This window comes from Anoplophora glabripennis, unplaced genomic scaffold (genome assembly GCF_000390285.2).
Source record: "Anoplophora glabripennis isolate ALB-LARVAE unplaced genomic scaffold, Agla_2.0 scaffold135, whole genome shotgun sequence".
Taxonomy (NCBI): Eukaryota; Metazoa; Arthropoda; class Insecta; order Coleoptera; family Cerambycidae; genus Anoplophora; species Anoplophora glabripennis.
The window spans coordinates 1,031,656-1,039,503 of NW_019416236.1; positions in this window are offsets into that span (position 1 = coordinate 1,031,656).

The following is a 7,848-nucleotide window of genomic DNA, read 5'->3' on the forward strand; positions in this document are numbered from 1 at the left end:
GATCGATATAACAAATGTTTGTCAAGGTTGTTCTATTCCTGCTACTGCTGCTATTCACCAGACAACTGTGACTACAGGAATAATTGGAAAAATTTTATATAGATGGCGCTACATGAACAGAACAGCAATTAAAAGTATAAATTAATATAAACGATTCAGAATTTTATTTTCAAAATGTATCTACATTTGTATGTTTGTCTTTTGGTATTTATAATAAATATACTACGTATTCACACAGCTTCTACTGAATGTTGAATATTTGTTAGGAATAAATATTATCTCAGTATGATCGCGGTTAGGGTGAATGAGAGGAAAAACTTTTTTATTTTACATTTTACGGAAAAAAGGCACAATTGATAAAAAGTTTTTCTTGAATTTAGAATGAGATTGCCATGGTGAAACTTAATATTTCATGTACGGGTTGTCCAGAAATTAAAAAAATCTGAAAATGTCACCAGAGTAAACTACCTTTATTTTTAATATTAAAAGTGTCACTAGGAAAAGTTGTTCCAAATTTAAAGATACGATATAATTCCAATTTGTGAAAAAATTGGCCTACTTTGATTATTTACAAATATTTACGTGCGCGGCGCGGTTAGGGTGAATAAGAGGAAAAACTTTTTTATTTCAAATAGAAAGTTGTAAATAAAATGACGTTTTATTCTTCACTTGTGTCACTGTAAAAACCCAATAGTAGTTAATTATCGGATAAATGCTAACTTTACAGCAAAAAATGTATGTAATTAATACAGGCTACGGTAAGGGTGATAACAGTTATCGCCAAGTTATTCACGATTTCAATGAAAAATACCCAGGTGTGCATGTGGTGCAGTCGTCTTTACATAAAGTAGTTCAAAAATTTTCGAGAACCGGGTCACTGGGAAAACACCTTGGCAATAGAAAAACTATGATGATGAAGATGTCGCTACTGTTCTAGTTTTACAGTCAGTGAATGAATATCCAACCATGGCACTGAGGAGACGCACATAATTCTTAGGAATTGTGAAAAAGACCCACGTACAAAAAAATTTGAAACAAAATAAAATTCTGGATTATAAACCAATTCAGAACCACACTTTAGAGGAAGGCGATGAAGCGAAACGTCTCGATTTTGCCTCACAACATGTGCGATATTGTACCGAGAATCCTCATTTTAGAATACCAGCTATACAATATTTCAAAAAAGTAAATGTTTGGTGTGCAGTATCCTTTTACGGAATAATAGGACCATACTTCTTTGAAGATACATGCAATGGCAACAGCTACCTGAATATGCTCCAAACGTTTTTTACTAATGAATTGGATAATTTACCACTGACCTACAGAAATTGTTTTTATTTTCAGCATGACGGCGCATTCTACTGTAACTGTTAGGACCTGGTTACAGACCACATTTCCCAATCGCTGGATATTCAGCATGCTCCATATCATTGTCCCCCGCGTTGTCCAGACTTAACAAGCATGGACTTATATTTGTGGGCCGACTTAAACAGATTTGTATAGCAGGCCTTTGGACAATAACATCGAGCAGCTAAAACAACGAATTAGTGATGCTGTACAGTCTATATCTTTAAAAGAGACTAGAGGCAGCTACAGTGAATTCCTTGCACGCCTTCAAATTAGTGTGTGGCGGAGCAGTTTTCAAATAATGTTTTATTATACATAAATTTTTTCCCAAATTTATTACGTTCTGTAAAAAATTAAACCAATTTTGTGTGCGATTTGTTTTATTTAAAAACTCAAGTAACTTTTTTGCACGCCCTTTGCAAAATATCACTTTTCAGAAATATTAAAAATAAAGGTACTCTCATGAAATTTTCATATTCTTAAATATTTTGGACGCCCCGTACTTGAAATGTTAAGTTCACCATGGCAAACTTCATTTTAAATTAAAGCAAAACTTTTTATCAAGTGTGGTGTTCCTTTTTGCGTAAAATGTAAAATAAAAAAGTTCTTCCTCTTATTTACCCTAACCGCGGATATACTGTATATTATTAACTAAGTAATATGTAGTAACAAGATGATTGTGAGGGATATTCTTATTTCTTGTGCAAACGGGGTCACGGAAATCGTTGAGGAAAATTGTTAATTATTATTATTATTATTAACCGAATAATCAATTATTTATTTTTTTATTGATTTATTTTTTTTCTCACATAATAGTTTTTTAATGGCCAATTAGATATTAATTAGAAAAATACAGAAACTCAGATACCAAAATATTATATTAGGTAAATTATGTAAATTATTCAAGATTGGTCTCAATTTTACTGAAACTGCCTGCAGTTTCAATAATTATGCTCTTGCATACTACTATATTATCATAAGGAAAAGAATGTGCGCGGGGCGTCACTGTAGTTGTTATTATCATATTAGTCTATTAGTCATTATTCCCACATCCTGTTAAAATTTTAACAATGCTATGGTCATGTATTTATATAATAAATTAAATGTAGCAAAATCAAAATAAACAGTATCGTAATAAACAGAAATGCGTAATGTGTTAAAAATGTTGTACATATTTCAAAACATGTAAATTGTGTTTCAGAAAACATTATTTGTATTCCACAAACCTAAAATGTATTTCAGATGTTTATTAATTTCTCTACATAGGTACATATAGTGCTGTTATGTCTGTATATTCAGATAATATTCCACTCCCATTTTTCTATTTAAAAAATAATAACTGAGACCAAAATCTTAGAAAATTATCTTGTCATATCAAATATAAAAAATTAATTCCTTTTTTGTCGTTTTTGATATCCTTGGTTTTTCTGATTACAATATACATATGATATATTTATTTTGACAGTTGGCACAATATTTTGGTTTATTTACTCACAATACACAATAGACAGTCATGATAAATCCAAAACAATGATAACACAATGTGATAGTTCTAATAAGGTAGCAATAGTTGTGGCTGAATAGAACTAAGCAATTTTTTTATATTAAGGAATCAAAATTATATTTCCGAGAGTTATATTCCTATCGAAAAAAGAAAATACTAAAAGTCTAAATTCTAAACATCGAATATCCTTTTAATTTTGTTCCTTTCCAGATTTGACCTCCATGTAGTTCTTTTCAGTGGGGAGCTGATTACCTAATTATGTGACCTAAGGAAGAAAATGTTGATAATAATAAATCAGTGAGATAATAACATATGGTAGTATGACCCACTTAACTTTCCCATCCCACTTATCTCGGTTAGTTTTGCAAATATAAAAATTTTGTTAAAATAAAAGTTGTAGAATTATTGTTATTATTGAAATATTCTTGACAATATTACTACGTTCTTCTTTGGTATAATGCATATTTCCCACTTTAATTTACCGAAAATTAATACACAATAACTGTTTATTGTTAGTTTAATTGTCATACGTGTCAAAATAATTATTGCAAACAAAATATCAATAAAGTCATGGCAATCTTGTCTATGCGATATGGGTTAAAATGAGCCATCGTTTATTGAAATCGATTAAGGCATTTAGAAGTTATGACAATTTAAAAATTTCAAGATAGCGTCCTTCACACTGACGTTGCTATGGTAATAACAAAAAAAAAGTTCAAACAAAACTTATGAAGGGTTTAACAGTGTATATAAAAAATATATTTGCAACTTAGGTTATACAGGGTGTTAAAAAAAGAGTGTAAAATATTTCAGGGGTAATAGTAGTAATAGGTAATAGTATGAACCAAAATAAGCAGAAAAGTCTTAATAAACATGGGTCCGCAAAGTAACGGTTGCGGAGATATGGACCACTATTCGTTTTTCAAACATTTTATTTTATTAGGAATAAACCGACAAAGGAAGCTTTTAACAAACAAAAAACAAAGTTACAGAAGATGTTCAAAGTGCCCTCCGTCCATTTCCAAGCAGGCACGACATCTTCGTCTCAACGATATTCGAACTCTTTCGAAAACACCCTCCTTGGTTTGGATTTCTTGACACTTTTGATTAATCCGTAGCTGCAGCTCTTCCAGGCTATTTACAGGAGTACCATACACTAATGTCTTCAAATATCCCCAAACAAAGAAATCTGGAGGGTTCAGATCAGGCGATCTTGGATGCCATAAAACAGGTCCGGCCCTTCCTACCCATCTATGTGGAAAAGTTTGGTGTAAATGCTCTCTAACGGCCATGGAAAAATGAGCTGGAGCACCATCATGCTGGAACCACATTTGTTGCCTCTGATTCAAAGGAATGTCTTCCAAAAACTCATACAGTGTGTTCTGCAGAAAGTTGAGGTAAGCAGCGCCTGTTAATCGGTTTGGTAAAACAACAGGACCTAGAAACCTGTCACCTACAATACCCATCCAAATGTTTAATGAAAAACGTGCCTGATGTCCAGATTCTATTAGAGCATGAGGCTTTTCGTCGGCCCAAATATGCGTATTGTGAAAATTAAACACTCCATTTCTTGTGAACCCGGCCTCATCAGTAAAAAGAATGTTTGCAAGAAAACGAGGGTCTTCAGCATCATGACGTAGAAACCAGCGGCAAAAAAACCAAACGTGCTTGATGATCATTTATTGGATTTAAGCCTGTACTCGTTGCACATGGTATGGATAAAGCAGTTGCTCGTGAAGGATTCTCCAAACAAGAGGACCACTAATTCCTACCTCGGCTGATATTCTCCGCACACTCGTACCTGGATTCTGCTCTACCAGTGCTAGAATTTCTTCTTCTGCTCTAGGAGTGGATACCGACCTTGGTCTTCCGGATAAATGGCCTGTTTGCTCAAGGAACCGGTATCACGCAATCTTTGGTGAATTCTTCCCAATATGCGTTGTGAAGGAATCTGGCGATTTGGATAAGCGTCAACATAAAGACGTCGCGCTTCGGTGGCGTTCCCATTAGCACGACCATACATGAAATGCATGTCTGTTAATTCTGCGTTAGAATAACCAGCCATAGCGAAAGAAAACTTGTGCATTGAGAACAACTGTCAAATACGTACTGTTTATTTCACTAAACATCAACCAATATTATAAGAAAATACACAACGTTTTTGCAAAATAAAAAAGGGGCTAAAAACATAAAACATTCCATATCTCCGCAACCGTTACTTTGCGGAACCATGTTTATTGAGACTTTTCTGCTTATTTTGGTTCACACTATTACCTCCTTAAATATTTTACACTATTTTTTTAACACCTTGTATAAATGAAATTTCGAAAAACCGACAATTTTCTGTAACACTATAGCAGTTGCGCCCCCTAGCGATGAAGTTACAAACTTGAAAATATTTTAAATCAATTTCTATTGGTCGTATTTGTTAATAGATTTTTTACCCCATAATCGTAACACATCTAGTTTTCTATATACAGCCGCTCGATACCGTTAATGGATCACCCTGTATTAAAAGCTGTCAGAAATAATAAGTTATATCTGTCACATCGACATTTAAATTTGAATCGGTTTTTTGTTGCTGCAAATAGAAACTTCATAAAAAACAATACCACTTTTATTTTGACAAAATTTTTATATCTGCAGAACTAACCGAGATAAGTGGAGTGGGAAAGTTAAGTGGGACACCCTGTGCACTTGTTTTAAAAATTGTACATATGTTGCAACTGAAATTTGCTATTATATTATTTGAGTATAATTGCTATGGTGAAAAGAATTTTGTTTAGACTTACTTACATATTTATATTTTGAAACCTAAAATCTAATAAAAAAATAATAACAAATATTAAACTTGATTTCATTCTGTTTAATTAATACAGAGTGAGGTAGACCTATTAATTCATGTATTATTATAATCTGAAAAAGAGTTCTTTCCGATTATGTAAAAGATTCTATTCTATTAAAAGATAAATAGACAAAATACATCCGTATAGTAAAGAGATAAGAAAAACTGAAATATAGAATTAACATTATTATTTAATTTGCTTACTCTTTTCAATGTTTAAAAGTAATATAAATATCTATTAAAATTTAAAAAATACCGAAAAAAATATGGTAAAAAGATCCAGGTCTAGCTGTATCGGTCAGGCTGATACAGAGTTCCAACTCTCAGGCGCGATCCCACTACTGCACGACGCGAAGACTTTTGGCTGCTGGGTTTCCCCTCTGGCCCAATTCGCCTTTCCTTAGTCGACCTGGCCCCCTCCGACTCCTCCGAAGGACCCATATCGACGCCATGCTTAGTGCAGACGCCCGGTCGACGCCAGATGCTCTGCACAAGAACCCCTGACCCCAAACCATCCACTGAATCCGACCTCCAAGTAGCTAGATTACAGGAGTCGCCAAGCTCCCAGTCGACAGCACGATAAGTAGTTTCTGAATTTCTTCGTGCCAAGAGTGTAGTCGATAGTTTGGTGAGGTCGTGATAACAATCTACTGTGGTAGATTCTATCGACCAGTTCATCAATTAGAATTTTTGGTTGACCATTAGTGGAATTTATGGAATCAAAATGTGGAATAAGGAAACTCGAATTTATGTAAAAATAGAATTTACAACAATAAAACGTTCAGTTCAAACAATTTATATACTATGCAGAGTAGAAATTAATATTGTCAATAAAAATATTAGCTTTAAAATAACACTTGGTTTAAAAGATATTTTATAATACATTAGCTCGTCTACAGCCCATCAGCCCACTTTTTTGTTTTGTAGCGTAGGCGTAGGGTGATCAGCTGTTTAAATTTTTTTGAAGGATCATAAGTGAAATTTCTAGTTTTAGCAGAGTTTAGAGTTTAGAGATGTGTATCACGAAGACGACTTAGTAGGATTATCTCAAAAAGTAGTCAGAATTGAAATCTGAAAATTTTTATTTATTTATTTATGAAAAAGATATATTCAATGCAAATAGTGTCAACTTCCTCGCACTTCCGGTTATACTGGAAGTCAGCATCAGCTCTGTTATTTCAAATGGAACGCTATGTATATTTATGCATTTTTTAATTCAACGGCAAATTCTAGACTATTTTCATATAGGGTACCTACTATGGGCCAAAATGTGATAGTTTTCAAGTTATTATCAATTTTCGAAAAAAATTGAAGGATGTAAGTGATTTTTGAAAATTGAATAACTTGCTTTATTTATCAATGAAATTTGGCATGGATAATTTAAAAGCAATGGAATTCAACCACCTTATGTCAAATTTTCAAAAATTCATACAGAGTGTTTAAAAACGTGTGGCCAATGTTATAACGTTGAAGTTGAATTTACTCAAAAATTTCAAATGGTAGACCCTTATATTAGTGGATGCAGAAATAAATTTACTTTTAAATGATACTACAGTTCCCTATATCCAAAGTAAACAGTTCTTGTGTAAATTGGAAATTATTGATTTCAACACAGAAAAATCTACGAGTATGGTGGGTGGGTTTATTTAAAGATTCGCCCTTTTTAGTTTAATATACTGAATTATTGTTTTTGATGAAGATAACGATAACGAAAATTAGTTCAATAATAATAATCAGACACCGTTTATTATTCAGTTCTTTAGTGCATCAAATCCACCGTACGTTTTTCTGTAAAAATGTACAAATATACACCATTTAAATAAGAGTTGATGATGAGTTCCGGTATAATTGGAAGTGCTAGAAAGTTGACACTATTTTGATTGAATAGATTTTTTCGATAAATCCCTGTATACAAATTTTCAGATTTCAATTTTGACTACTTTTTGAGATAATCCTACTGGGCCCTCTTAGTGATACACCCTGTATATATAACAAAAAATTTAAAAGAGCAAAGTGATACAATTAAAAATGATGGCTCTTGTAATTAGCTAATAGTATTTCTAAAAAAAAACAATTTCTTTTACTTGAGAAGCGGACATTTTTTAAGTTATTATTTTTTTAAAATACCTACATAATTTTTAGCAAGCAAAAT